This window comes from Ranitomeya imitator, chromosome 1, assembly GCF_032444005.1.
Source record: "Ranitomeya imitator isolate aRanImi1 chromosome 1, aRanImi1.pri, whole genome shotgun sequence".
Lineage (NCBI taxonomy): Eukaryota > Metazoa > Chordata > Amphibia > Anura > Dendrobatidae > Ranitomeya > Ranitomeya imitator.
This window is the reverse complement of record NC_091282.1, coordinates 1,063,311,537-1,063,327,335: the sequence shown is the minus strand read 5'-3', so window position 1 is coordinate 1,063,327,335 and position 15,799 is coordinate 1,063,311,537.

Sequence of the window (15,799 nt, the reverse complement as noted above, 5' to 3'; positions counted from 1 at the left end):
TTGCCTGTCAACAGAGAATGCAGACAGTCTCACGTTCATAAAAATGAACAAAGTCTGGATTAGCACACTTTCCCACACCACCAGATGACAGCAGCATATAAAAGTGTTTGTAATATTCAAAATTTTAATGAAGCCTGCCAGTTTTTGCCTTTCAGGGGTCTATGGATGACTCTAATCATATTTTCTGTCTGGTTTTCCACTTTCTAAAAAGCTTTTATGACTGTATAAGTACATCAACAACACTTTCAAAATAATTTGTGTTCAAAATGTTGTTATGAATTTAATGACTCATCTATACAGTTTAGCACAGTTATTTTTCATTACAGTGGTATGTTAAAAGTAGGAAAAAAGTATAAAAATAGATCAGGATTAGATTACTCATCTCACAGTGTTACGTGCTTTATGTCACATTTTTATGGTATATGACAGTAGAATAAAAATTTTGAAAATGTTGTGCTTGTCTCTTCACCTTTCTTACCCATACACTATTCCTTGTTCTGGGTTACATTTTTTTTATATATAAGACTAAAAAAGTAAAAAAAAATTGCTGGGTTACATTTCTCAGCCATACAGTATTACATGTTCTTGGGCACATTTCGTGGGTATATAACCCTCCAAAAGCTTTTTTATTGTTATTATATTGATCACAGATAGACTATTCTGTGGCCTGGAGTATATTTCCTTGGTATATAACCCTTAAAAAAACTTGTTCAAATTGTATTGGTAATATATTGCTCATCCATAGGGTACTACATCTTCTTGGGTACATTTTTTTTTGCTATATAAGCCTCAAAAAATTGTATAAAATTTATCGGTAACATATTTCTCACCCAGAAGGTATTGCATCTTCTTGGGTACATTCAGTTGCTATATAAGCCTCCAAAAACTTGTATTAAATTTATTGGTACCATATTGCTCACCCATGGGGTATTACATCTTTTTGAGTACACTTAGTTGCTATGTAAGCCTTCAGAAACTTGTTGCAAAATTATCGCTATCACTTTACTAACCCATAGGGTATGACATATTCTTGGGTACATTTCGTTGCTATCAAAGCCTCAAAAAACTTGATCAAAATTTATTGGTATTTTATTTCTCACCCACAGGGTATATCATCTTCTTGGGTGCATTTAGTTGCTATGTAAGCCTAAAAAAAAGTGTTAAAATTTTTTTGGTATTATTCTCCACATCCTCATACTTTTCCGTGGTCTGGAATCCATTTCATTGGTGTATAACCCTCCAAAGATTTGTTGAAAATTGTGTAGGTATTAAAATGCTCACCTATAGTTTATTCAGTGGTCTCAAGTACATTTTGCTGCTATATAAGCCTCAAAAAATTGTTAAAAATGTTATCGTTATTATATTGCTCACCCATAGACTATTCTGTGGCCTAGAGTACTGTTATGATCTGGTGGCCTAGGAGCAGCATGAGACGGACTCTGGAGAAGGCGGTCCCTGTACTGACCGCAAACCCTGAACCTAGCAGCACAACTAGAAGTAGCCGTGGGGACCCCTCGACACAGCCTAAGATCTAACTACCCCTAAAGACAGAAACAGGAAACCTATCTTGCCTCAGAGAAAATCCCCAAAGGATAGATAGCCCCCCACAAATATTGACTGTGATAGGAGAGGGAAATAACATACGCAGATATGAATTCAGATTTTAGCATAGGAGGCCATACTAGCTAAAAAGAAAGAATAGAACAGAGTACTATGCGGTCAGTATAAAAACAGTAGAAAATATCCACCGCAGAAAATACGGATCACCACATCTGACTAAAGACATGGGGGGTATATCTGCATCTCCAGAGAAATAGCTAGGCTGCAAAAAATCCTTCACAGACTAAGCTGGACAAGACAAAAACATGAATATGCACAGAACTATAGGTCCACAGCAGGTGGACAGCAAAAACAAAGCCAGGACTTATCTTTGTAGAAAAGCACAGCAAACTGGAGAGACCAGCAGGGACGTGAATCCTTCCAGAACAATGGACAACTGGCACTGACTAAAGGATCCTGCAAAGCTATATACCCCAGTCAGTTTTGCAATTAGTAGATACACCTGTCCACTCCTGCAGTCCAGGCAGATTAGAAAGAAGTGCATGTCACTTCTTTTGTGCGTAACTGCAGCGTTTCTGCACCCTTCCATTATAGAAATCCGCAGTGGTAAAAACCTCAGAAAATCCACACAAAATCCGCAACAAATCCACGGCAAATCCGCACCTGCGGTTTCTGCCAGGAGATGCGGATTTTGTGGGGAAAATTCTGCACCCCAATCCGCAACGTGCGCACATAGCCTTAAAATCCTCCTTCAAATCTTAAAACTCCTCAAAAACTTTAAGTTTCTGCTTAAGGTCTGCTCTGAAATCTAAGTAAAAAGATTCCCTCTGGACATATTGTTCAAGCAACGAAGGTCAGCAAGCACACTATATATTAACAAAATAAAAAGTTACAATAAAATAACATTTTTAAACCTGAATGAAATGTGATGTTTAATACATTAATAATGGATAGTTTTAAGATGACAAATGCTATATACAGTATATATATACTATAACATTTGAGCTGTAAACCTCACCAAGTCCAGTATGTAAATATTATAAAGCTTCATTCTAAATGTTTGTTAATTGTTTGTTAATTGAGTTCATGTATTTCCAAAGGAAAGAAATTGTGCTGATATTTTTTTAATAGTCCACTACTAGCTGAAAAAAGAATGTACAACTTATATAACCATTGCCATGGAAACAAAAACGGTAACCTGTATCTGCGCTGCATAAGTAATGCAACACTGCCTGTAAATTATTTAATGAATCATCTGCTTGCGAAGATTTTTCTACTTTTAATATTAACAGCAATTTGCATATTTTACAAAGTTAGTTTTGCTAATTATTTTATTTCTGTCAAAATTGTTGCTGAGAAGTTAAACCTTTCTGCATCATGTTTATACGTCTTGCATAAAGCAATCCATACACCTTCCTGGTTCTGTTGATTCAATAAATTCAATTTTGTCATTTACACAAGTGCACTACTGAGCAGGCAGAGCCGCAAGAGTGCGAAGCATAAGCAGAGCTGCAAGAGTACAGAGCACAGGCAGAGTCACAAGAGTACTGAGCAGGCAGAGCCGCAAGAGTACTCTTGTCACTCGGAGTACTCTTGTCACTCGGCCTGTGCTCCATACTCTTGCAGCTCTGCTTATGCTCCGTACTCTTGTCCTAGTCAGCCCTCTTCCAGGGGTAGTCTAGTTTGTGGCACATTGGGTCCACAAGCCCCTGGCTCACACCCACCAGTCAGAGCCTGAGTGTGACAGTTTACACAGGCCAACAGAGAGGGGACATCAGGGAAAGAAGCCACAGACAAGGAGACAGAGGTAGTACAGAGTTCAGACAAGGTATTGGTACAAGACAAGGTACAGGAAAAAAGACACAGGGACCAGGATATTCTGCCTCCTGGAGGGCGGACAGACAAGTACAAGGCAAAGCTAGTGAAGCCTCCAGAGAAGGCGAAACACAGAGCAAGACCTGGCAGCTCAGTTGCAAGACACTAACTGAGTTAACACATTGCACAGACGAGTTCCTCAGGGTGGAGCTGCCCTAAATACTAGAGGCCTCTTGGTAATTGGTCAGGAACACATTTGACAGGTGCACCCTGATTCCTTAAGAACCAGAGAGTTCTGGTGCCGCCCCCCTATGCACACAGCCAACAAGCATGCAGAGAGCAGGTAGAAAGCAAGAGGCACAGAACATGGAGGTGGCAGCAGACAGAAATAACAACATGACCTTTAGCAGTGAGTAAGATGGTATGTGAGGGATGGGAGGCCATGCAGTGATGCCGGCAGAGTTACAGAACAAATTAAAGTCAGACATTGCTTTTCAACCATGCTTTCACAGAATTTAAAAATAAAATAAAACTCATGAAATAGGCCTGGACAGGAATGATGGTACCCCTGAAAATAATGTGACAATAGGGACATGTTAAATCAAGGTGTGTCCACAAATTTGCATCACAAGTGTCTACAATCTTGGAATCAGTAAGTGGGCCTGTATATAGGGCTACAGATACTCACTGTGCTGTTTGGTGACAAGGTGTGTATCATACTCAACATGGACCACAGGAAGCAAAGGCAAGAGTTGTCTCAGGAGATTAGAAAGAAAATTATAGAAAAACATGTTAATGGTATAAGACCATCTCCACTTCAGAAATTTAAGATCCCTTGGAATGTCATTAAACAAGGGGTACCAACAAATTTTACCTCGTCTGTATATAAATAGACAACCACGAACATAAATGTATTTACATTATTTTATATATCATTTGTTCAAACTTTGCTCCTCAAACCCCTTGTCCTTAAGCTTCAGTTTGCTTTAAAAAACAACCAAACTATGCTTACTCTCCCTAGGTTCAGAAAACTTCTTCATATTTCTGTTCTTGTCTGAAGTGCTGATGTTAGGCCTCCTTCACACCTCCTGGTAATTCCTATACAGGAAAAAGCAGTACTGGGGAGAACCATGGTCCCTGTCAGTGTGCCAGCCGTATGTACGTATGTGACATCCGTGTGATATCCTTGTGTCCATTTGTTGTCTGTGTGTCTGTGTTTTACATCCGTATGACATCTTGGTGCAGTCCGTGTGTCCATGTGACACGTACCGATGCCTGTGAAGAACTGTAAAGTTTGTGCTGATCCCAGGCACTGGCTACTTAAGGCAGCTCTCATCATTGTCACTTGGTCTCCTTGAGATCAGCGTGACCAGGCATGTCACGATAGGACTGGCGAGTTGCCTGAGATCAGGGGCACCATTCCTGGCCCTAACTCTAGTGGATGCCCTAGCTTGCCCTGTTTCCAAGGATACCTCAGATGGTGAGTATGCTGGAGCTTCCACCCTTGCCCTGTCTCCTAGCTGCAGCCCTGTGTCTGTCCCCTTCCCCCACCCGGGGAAATGAGGCGCTACAGTGTACTACAGTACACCAACCCGACAGACAGGGGAACAAAGACAAGGGTAAAAAAAATTCCACTCACACAAAATATAGTTTCACAAATAGCAGAGTTATACACCAGGGCATGAAGGAAGGGGGATGAAAATAAGGCAGGTAAGGATGGGGAATTTCCAAGCGTACAAACCAAGCTACAGTCGAACAATAAACTCCTCCAGCTTTCCAAACACCAGGTTCTCCCTCTCCAGATCTATGTAGCAAGTGCTAACTCAGACAAGGACCTGGCCAGCAAGCCTAGCTTTTGTAGGAGAGAGGAGCGGATAACCGACCACAGCTGAATGCAGGGATTTCCATATGGCCGATTAAACCCTGTCCTGCTGAAAGAAAACAAACACATTTTATGCACCGGAGAAGTGCTTCTTCTCAGCGGTGAAGCAGAAGCCATCAGATGCTGTGGTCTTCTGGCCCTGCTCTGTCGCGGTAACCCCGTGACATTGCTACAATGATGGGAGCTGAATTCAGTATATGCTGTGTCCCTCCTGTGTAAAATATAGAATTAAATTACAACAGTTGCATTTTTTTACAGGTGACATGGTGCTAGGGCTAGCGGAATGCACCGAGTATAGATAGGTAGCTACAAGCAATCTCTGTTGACTCACAGAGTCATGCTGTACACAAAACTATTAACCTAACTATGGGTTGTGCTTGCTCTGGAACTCTTCTGTGCTAACTGCACACATGAGGGAACCAGATGCTAAGCCAAGGCTAATTGCCCCCACTGACGCTAGCTGCCTGCCTGAGTGTACAGTCCCAAAGCTACAGCCTCAAACCATATATGAATAGAGTGGTATATTATCCACTGGCATAAGCCAAACACATTTGATACTAGCGCATGGCCGTGCGGCCATGCAAACCTTTTAAAGTTGCAGCTCTACAGGACCTTCCTGGTGGACCAATAGGAGCTGCAACAGGGCCTGAGCATGTGACCCCCGACCTTCAATGACCCATGGGCATGCTCAGTGTGTTAAAAGCAGGACTTAGTCCCAGAAAAGCCTGCTCACCGCTGACCTGTGCTGGCTACATGGGCAGAGCCTGGAAAGGCAACAGTAACCATGCACACAGTATCAGGCTGAGCCAAACGCTGGGACCGACGTCTCCACTGAGCAGGTTCCACTGCGGCTGGAGGAGAATGGGAGACCGCAGCCGAAATGGTTCAAGGTTCCCCCTGTGCAGCGGCGGTAACTCGACACCTAACATTACCCCCCCTCCGGGGGCCTCCTCCTCCTTGAGCCTCACTATGATCAAAGCCTGCAATGAGCAGCAGAGCCCGAATGTGCTCCACAAGTTCCTAGGTTCTATCCTCTGGACCGTGACCCTTCCAGTCCACCAGATAGTACTTCTTGCCACATACCACCTTGCATCCCAAGATAAGAGTTCACCTCGTACTCATCTGTGGTTGAACCCGATGTCCCGGCAGATGACTCGGAAAAGCGGAACATATAGACGGGCTTTAAGAGGGAAACATGATACCAAGGCACGGAGGAATAGGAAAACGGTAGTCCACTGGAGGCACAAACTTAGTGGACCCAACTTGCAGCCTGATGTTACGGGTGGAGAGCCACACTAAGTCACCAGGAGCGAAGGTCAGAGCTGGTATGCAGAAGAGAGATTCAGCTCAATTCTGAGTAAACGACAGAGCTCTCTCCAAAACCGAGATGCGAACTGGGGACCCCGGTCACTGACAATGTTGTCAGGCATGCCATGTAGACGGAAAATATGTGTAATGAACAACGTGGAAGGTAAAGGTAACCGTGGAAGGGGCACCAAGTGCACCATTTTAGAAAAATGATCGGTGACCACCCATATAATGGTGCAGCTACAAGATTTAGGTAAGCCCATCACAAAGTCCATCCCGACCATCTCCCAGGGCCTGTCTGCCACCAGCAGGGCATAAAGTATCCTAGCAGACCATTGCCGAGGATATAGATTCTTGGCGCAGGAGACACATCCCCGAATATAATCCCCGACGTCACGAGCCATATGCGGCCACCAGTATGTCCTCACCAGAAGCTCAAATGTCCTGTTGGTCCCAAAATGTCCACCCACTCTGGATGAATGAGCCCAAGAGAGAACCTCTGGTCACAAATTTGATGGTACAAAAGTCTTACCCGGGGGCACAGACTCTAGCGAAACCGGAGCCAAGGTTCTCAGGCTCTCAGAAGGGACAATAAGCCGAGGCTCCTCCTCCTCTGAAGACACTACAGAGCGGGAGAGAGCATGGCACAAATGTTCTTCTCCCGGAGAGAAAATGGAGGGTGAAATGGAATGGGAGAATAACCGGCACCATCTGGCCTGGCAAGAATTTAGCCGCTGTGCTGTCTGTAAGTACACCAAATTTTTGTGGTCTGTAAAAACCTGGAAGGGAAAGCGAGCACCCTCCAGGAGGTGTCTCCACTCTGAGAAAGCCAACTTCATAGCTAGAAACTCCCTGTCCCCGATGGAATAATTCCTCTCCGCTGGTGAGTAGGTCTTGGAAAAGAAGAAGCAAGGATGCTTCCGACCTTGAGCATCCTTTTGGAAGAGGACTGCTCCAGCACCAATGGATGAGGCATCCACCTCCATTATAAATGGCTTATCTACATCGGGGTGATGTAGGATGGGGAGCTAGCGAAGTGTGACTTAATAGCGAGAAAGCCTTGGAGACCTCTTCCGACCACAATTTGGGATTTGTTCCCTTCTTGGTGAGGGCTACCAAGGGAGCTACCAAAGTTGAGAAGTGGGGAATGAACTGGCAATAGTAATTAATGAACCCCATAAAGCACTGCACCACTTTAAGAGAATGAGGTTCCTGCCAGTCCATCACAGCCTGTAGCTTGGCAGGATCCATAGCCAATCCCTGGGTGGAGATGAAGGCAAGGACTCCTGCTCAAACATACACTTCTCCAACTTGGCATAGAGGAAGTTTGCCCGTAAGAGGTCGAAGTCTTTGCAAACATCTCTCCAGTGGGAGTCAATATCTGGAGAGTAGATGAGAATATCATCCAGATAGACTACAACTAAGGTGGTGAGCATATCCCGGAAGATGTTATTCACAAAGTCATGGGAAAGGCTGGGGCATTACAGAGCCTGAAGGGCATCACCAAATATTCATAGTGCCCATCCCTGCTGTTAAAAGCCATCTTCCATTCGTCAACCTCACGGATGCGAATCAGGTTGTAAGCACCCAGCAGATCTAATTTAGTAAATACCCTTGCTCCCCGTAGCCTATTGAAGAGCTCAGATATCAGGGGTAGTGGGTAATTATTCTTAACGGTGATGGTGTTAAGACCCCTGTAGTCTATGCATGGACGTAGTTCTCCACTCTTCTTCTGCACAAAGAAGAACCCAGCACCTGCAGTTGACACTGACATCCTAATGAATCCTCTTGTCAGATTCTCTCGGAAGTACTGGGACATTGCCTCTGTCTCTGGAAGAGATAATGGATAGACTCAACCCCGGGGAGGCCCTGCACCAGGCAAGAGATCCATTGGATAGTCATAGGGACAGTAAGGTGGGAGGGTCTTCGCAGCCCTTTTGGAGAACACGTCCGCATAGGGCCAATAGTGCTTGGGGAGAGAGGAAAGATCTTCCGGTACCTCGGTTGTAGTAACCTGAACGCACTCCCTCTGACATCTACCCTCACAGGATTTACTCCATCCCAGAATTTTCCCTGAGGACTACTCTATATGAGGAGAGTGGTAGAGTAGCCATGGTATCCCCAACAAGACCTCAATTCCCTCAGGAATGACTTGTAGGGAAATAATCTCCTGATGAGATCGAGACATGGAAAGAGTCAAAGGAATGGTTTGATGTTTAATCTGTGAGGGTAATGTCGGCCCATTTACCACTCAAACAGTCCCAGGTTTGGCGAGCATAACCAGGGGTATTGCGTGTCGTTGGATGAAAGCAGATGACATAAAATTGCCCTCCGCCCCAGAGTCCACGCAAAGCTCTACCATAAGAGTACATGGGCCTATGGTAATTGTCCCCTTGAAGGACAATTTGGAAGAAAACGGAGCCGTGTCTAGTGCACCTCCTCCGACTACCACTTGATGCTGACGTTTTCCTGACCGCTGAAAACACCTGGTGGTAAGGTTTCCTCACTGCCGGCAAACATGACAGACCTTAAGTGCATGAGCAGTCCGGATGCCCTGTCCAACAGAAGAGAAATAATAAATCCCACCTTTGCCCGCTCTGTGGGAAAACGTGCAGCCAGGAGCACGAGGTGTATACCGCACTGGCTCACGAAACCCCTACATGATTTACTATCACCAGAGTATTTCTCTGGCAGCAGAAGGTGGAATAAGGTTGGAACAGGGGTGGCAGTGGTTAAAGTTGCTGCAGCCACGCTAGCAGCCTGAACAGCTATTGCGGTAACATCCACAGCTGAGGTTGCAAGCTCGAGAGCCGCCAACCTGCCCTCCAGCTGCTGGATGTACCCCTGCAATCACTGTTTGCCCGTCATTACTTAGCCCGACCCTGGCACTAGTTTACTGTTAGGGCTAGCGGAACGCACCGAGTATAGATAGGTAGCTACAAGGTGCGTTCTCAGCCTGGGGTCCACCATGCAGGGATATCTGCTGCAAAGTAACGGCAGATAACCTCTGAGCTCACATGTGGGTTAAGCTTCACCCAGTGTGAACTGGAAGCAATCTCTGTTGACTCACAGAGTTGCGCTGTACACAAAACGATTACCCTAACTATGGGTTGTGCTTGCTCTGGAACTCTTCTGTGCTAACCGCACACATGAAGGAACCAGATGCTAAGCCAAGGCTAATTGCCCCCACTGACGATAACTGCCTACCTCAGTGCACAGTCCCAAAGCTACAGCCTCAAACCACATATGAATAGAGTGGTATAGTATTCACTGGCATAAGCCAAACACATTTGATACTATTGCATGGCCGTGCGGCCATGCAAACCTTTTATAGTTGCAGCTCTACAAGACCTTCCTGGTGGACCAATAGGAGCTGCAACAGGGCCTGAGCATGTGACCCCCGACATCCAATGAGAGGACCTCCCATGGGCATGCTCAGTGCGTGAAAAGCAGGACTTAGTCCCAGAAAAGCCTGCTCGCTGCTGACCAGTGCTGGCTACAAGGGCAGAGCCATTCGCACAGTATCAGGCTAAGCCAGATGCTGGGACCGATGTCACCGCTGAGCAGGTCCCACTGCAGCTGGAAGAGAATGGGAGACCGCAACAGACATGGTTCGAGATTCTGCCTGAGCAGCGTCAGGAACTCGACACCTAAGGCTACTTTCACACTAGCGTTGTTTTCAATATGTCGCAATGCGTCGTTTAGGGGAAAAAACGCATCCTGCAAAGTTGTTTGCAGGATGTGTTTTTGCCCCATAGAGTAACATTACCGACGCATTGCGACGTATTGACACACGTCGCAAACCGTCGTGCGACGGTTGCGCTGTGTTTTGGTGGACCGCCGGGAGCAAAAAACGTTAAATGTAATGTTTTTTGCTGCCAACGGACCGCTTTTTCCGACCGCGCATGCGCGGCTGGAACTCTGCCCCCACCTCCCCGCACCTCACAATGGGGCAGCGGATGCGCCGGAGAAATGCATCCGCTGCCTCCGTTGTGCAGCGCATCAAACGCTAGCATCGGAATCTCGGCCCGACGCATTGTGACGGGCCGAATCCGACAATAGTGTGAAAGTAGCCTATCACATGGGCTTCAATAGGTTAGGTATAAAGGAGCTGTGTTTTTTATTTTTAAGTAAATGTATAAAACAGGGTGTTAAGTTTTATTTCAAATAAAGGATTTTATTCTTTATTCTTTTTTAGCCTATTTCAATACTTACTAAGGGGTTAGTAATGGGGGCGTCTTGCAGATACTTCTCCATTATTAACCCCTGGGCTTAATGTCACATGACAATACAAAGGGGACATCAACCCCAACCCTATTACCCCACTTGCCACTACCACAGTGCAAGTGGAAAAAGCAAGGCTAATCTTAAGATTATAGATGCACCATTTCTGGGGCAGCTTAGGGCTGATGTTGGTAGCCTGGGAGGCATGGCAATATCTATCTTCCCAGGCTATTAATATCAACTCACACCTGTTTGCTTAGCCTCTGCTGGTTTGAATTTATAGGGGACCCTGCATGATTTTTCCTGTAAATTTACTAGTAAAGTCTAAGCAAACAGCTGTACACTCTAATAGCCTATGAACCTTTTGGGAAATTGTCCCCTTTCCCAGACTATTAAAATTAGCCCCCAGCCATAGTGTTGGTATTAAAACGATGTTTACGGTTGTGTTTTACAATGTGATTTTAACATGAGCTTTTACATAGAGAGAACTGCTGTATGTAAAAGCTCATGTTAAAATCTCATTGCATACGGATGCCATACGGATGTCACACTGTTACTAGATGCAAGGAAATCGCATCCTCACATTGAAAATGGATTATATACAAATCACTGTTCGGGAACATTTGTGCGATTCTCGCCCGTCAAAATCGGACCAATTTGTGTGACTCCAGCCTATGTCATGTACCGGCGAGTTGCTCTCCCTAATGCTCTCAAAGTTCAGTGAAAAATTGAGAGACACAGAGCTGACTCCTGACATTGCAGGCTTCTGAATTCTCACAACAAATGCACTGTACACTTTTAGGATTCTGCCTTGCCGAGTACAAGAGTGGACGGTCATGACAGCACAAAAATGCAATTTGCTATATACTATATATTTCTGGCCACATTCTGACTAGACGTGTCCAGCCTCACACAGTTCATTTTTATTGAGTGAGGCCACATATGTCTAGTCTGCACGTGACCGCATGTATGTAAATCACCGGCATGAGAGAATCCTAACAGTGTGCAGTGAGCACTGTGAGAATTCAGAAATCTGCATTCACATAGAATGACTGCAAGCTCATCACAAACCTGGACAACCCCTTTAATGCTCCTAATATAAATAATAACATGAGAATTAGTCAGTTTCACAAATAATATTTTCATCCAGGTACTTTATAGGTCGCATCATCTCTGGAGTCGTTCTGCTTCTATTCTTCATTTTGTGCAGACCCCATCATGAGTTTTTTCATCCACAGCAGTCTCTGCAGATTTCCATCTTCTCTGATCTTCTGCAGCACATCCCCACTTGATGCCTTTAAAGATGTCAGTGTCTTTATAATGCTCCTGAATAAATATATATGCCCTACACTAAGCCCCTGAATAATTGCCCCTCACTATATTGTCTGCACAAAATGTGACCCTCACACTGACCCTCTAATGGTAGATGCTCTCCTTTCCATACTGGGACCCCTGTTCACACTGGCCTCTCACACTGTGTCCTCCCTATAGGGCCCAGTCCCTATACTGTACCCTCTCATCACACTCCCCCTCATCACAGTCCCCATACTATCCACCGCCTGGCAGTTCCCTTACACTGTTCCCCATGCTACACTCGCACTACTCAGTCTCTATTCTGTGCCACTTACATTTTTCCGGGAACACAGCTCTAGTAGGAATTAAAACTTAACCTTTAATCTATACAAGGTAAAAAATAATATGACAATAATAAAAACAAATAATGTCACCCCAAAGCAAAAAAACTATAATGGTATTAGATGATGTAGCCTGTAAGGTAAAACATCACTTATGGGTGATACCAAGATAGAATATAAGTGAGAACAGAAGTTATAAATGCAAAATATACAGTCCCACACTCTCAAGATACCTATGGTTAATTAATAACACGAGCACATAAGTGCAAGAGATGTCAAGCCAGGTGACCCTGTATGTATAGGTATTGGCAGGTATCAAAAAAAGCAAGTAATAAACAGGCAGGAGGGGGATAAGGCAAATAGGGTGAAAATCCTATATAACGTAAATGTTAAAACAAGAACGATCTCACCAGATGCCGTGCCTCAGGTAGGTATAGCCCATGGTTCGCAGAGTGGAGAAATCCATGAATCAGCGATGTAGGGAGACAATACCCTGTCGATCCCTAAAAGGACTAACTGTAAACCTACATTCCCGAGCTCCCGCCCTTACAAGGGCAGTCCACAGCTACCCCTAAACAATATCATGCCCTGCACTCTCCCTATTAGAATGTCCCGACGCGTTTCTTCGCAGGCCAAATCATCAGGGGACTTGCCTGCCTGGGAGCTAAAGTGCATGAGTGCTATAATGAAGGACAAAAAGACCTGCCACCCTCCATATTAAACTGAGGAGAGTGGGAGGAGTTATACGTCCACTTAAATAGTTTAGTGAAAGGCATGATTAGCCAATCACATGCTGAACACAAAGCATGTGATCGAAGTAAAGTTGAGCAAGTGCTTAATACAGCGGTATATGACTAAACCGATGATCAAAAAAAAGAGAGAACCCAAATACAGTAAAAGCCACAGAGTACTGTATTCCATAGTACCTGTGAGGTACTAGTCCGGCATCTAGGCGCCATCGGTCCGATGAAAAGACACGAGGGAGAAACTTCCGGTAACAGCGGAAGTATCAGTTGCCAGGATACAGAAACGCTGACGTGCGCTAGGACGCGCCGGAACCCAGAAGCTCCCGATAGACCGGAAGTAGTGGTTGCTGGGTTACCAAGACGCTGCCCTGCGCTATGACGCGCTGAAAACAAACCAAAAATGATTTATATCAGAGCGCCGCAGCGCTACCGAATCTCCCTTATTTTACACAATCGCCAAACAGGCGTGATAGGCATAGGTGGAAATAGCTGATTTTTAAAAAACCCCACCACTATATCAATATGTACCTATCATAGAGATTATATAATACCTCAACGTCACTGATGTGCACCAATCAAGTGCCATAACATCACTATCTGAAACCCATGAAGGTACAAACATACTACTATGCAATTAAAGCACATGAGTGCCATGGCTATATGAAGATTACAATTATGGCAATACGTACTTATATGTGTAAAATAGAGCCCAAGTGGTCAAAAAATATATCCCGACTGTGGACTTGCTCACATTAATAACCCCAAAAAAAAGAACAAAAGAAGGGGAATAGATGGTGATAACAGACAATACTTATACAAATGAAGGAGGGGGCAACAAAAAGGATTTTGGAAGGGCACAAAAAACATGTCCACTAACACCTAGATTATCAATAAAAGAAAACAAAAAAAGTCTTAACGGAGAGTTAAAGAAAACAACCATAGTTGATTTGGTCATTGAGGCCATAGGGTGAAAAGGTGTTTAAATAAAAAATCCACTTAGCCTCCTTCTGGAGCAGCAACTGATCCCAGTTGCCTCCTCGAGCGGGCATAGTAACCTTTTCAATTGCTATAAACCGTAAGTTCTTGATTTGTCCATTGTGCAGCTGGTTGATGTGTCGAGACACAGATGTGTCTCTTTTATGAGACACATCGCCCACATGTTCACCAATTCGCTTCTTAAATTCCCTGATCGTCTTGCCTATGTACTCCATCCCACAGGTGCAAGAGGCCCTGTAAATAACCCCTTTAGTGCTGCAGTTGATAAACTGTTTGATGGAATACTCCTTGCCAGTTACATTACTGACAAAGGATTTGCTGTTGTCAACATATTGGCATGCCGTACAGTGCCCGCACTTATAACACCCCATGACATTACTTTTAAGCCATGTATCCCTAGAGGGATTGGTGAAATGGCTATGAACAATTCTGTCTTGTAGCGATCTGGATTTCTTATAGGTAATCGTAGGGGCATCCCCCAGATGATCAGAGATATCCGGATCCATCTGAAGGATAGACCAATGTCTCCTGAGGATGTCCCTTACTCGACTGGACCCATTGTCATAGGTGGTAATGAAACGAACAGAGGTATCGTCCTGTTTTTTAGGGGCAGGATTTAGCAGTTCAACGCGGTCCCTCCTTTTTGCCTCATGGTATGCCTTACTCAAGACACCCTGAGGGTAGCCCCTAGCCAAAAAGCGCTCTCTCAATTCTTGGGATTGTGTCTCAAAAACCCGATTGTCAGAGCAATTTCTCCGAACCCGGAGATATTGCCCTTTTGGGATCCCCCTTTTTAAATGCACCGGGTGGTGACTATCCCAATGTAGGAGCGAGTTGGTGGCTGTAGGCTTTCTAAATGTGGAAATGAGTAATTCTCCACCCCCACCCTTTGTGATCAGGATGTCCAAAAATGGTAAGGAACAGGCATCAAAGACCGATGTAAAAGAGAGGCCAATATCATTACGATTTAAAGAATTTACGAACGCGGTAAATCCCTCCTCCGTGCCCCGCCAGACAATCAGAATGTCGTCAATGTATCGTGTCCACAGTTTGGACACACGATACAAAGACGAATCACTTTCCTCAGGGTCTTCACCCAGGACCAGTGTCTCCTCCCACCAGCCGAGGAAGAGGTTGGCGTAGGCCGGGGCACAGGGACTCCCCATGGCCGTGCCCCTCAGCTGGTGGTAGGTACGCCCGTCAAAAACAAAATAGTTGTGTGTAAGACAGAACCGGAGGAGCTTAAGCACAAAACAATTATGTCGGTAATGTTGTTGACCCCTGGTGTTGAGGAAGTACTGTACTGCCTCCAGGCCTCTGTCGTGGGGGATAGAAGAATAAAGAGCCTCCACATCGATACTGGCAAGAGATGATTCTAAACCAATGGTGAGGCCCTCCAAACGCCGCAGCAAATCTGGGGTGTCTTTGACAAATCACTGCAATGCTGAAACAAAGGGTGACAGGATACGATCCAGGTAAATGCCTGCATTCTGACAAAGACTGCCTACCCCCGATACAATGGGCCTACCCCTGAGAGCGTGTAGGCCCTTATGTATCTTGGGCAGGCCGTAAAAAGTGGCAGTCACTGGATTTTTGGGAAGGATGTAGTCAAATTCTGTTTTATTGATGATCCC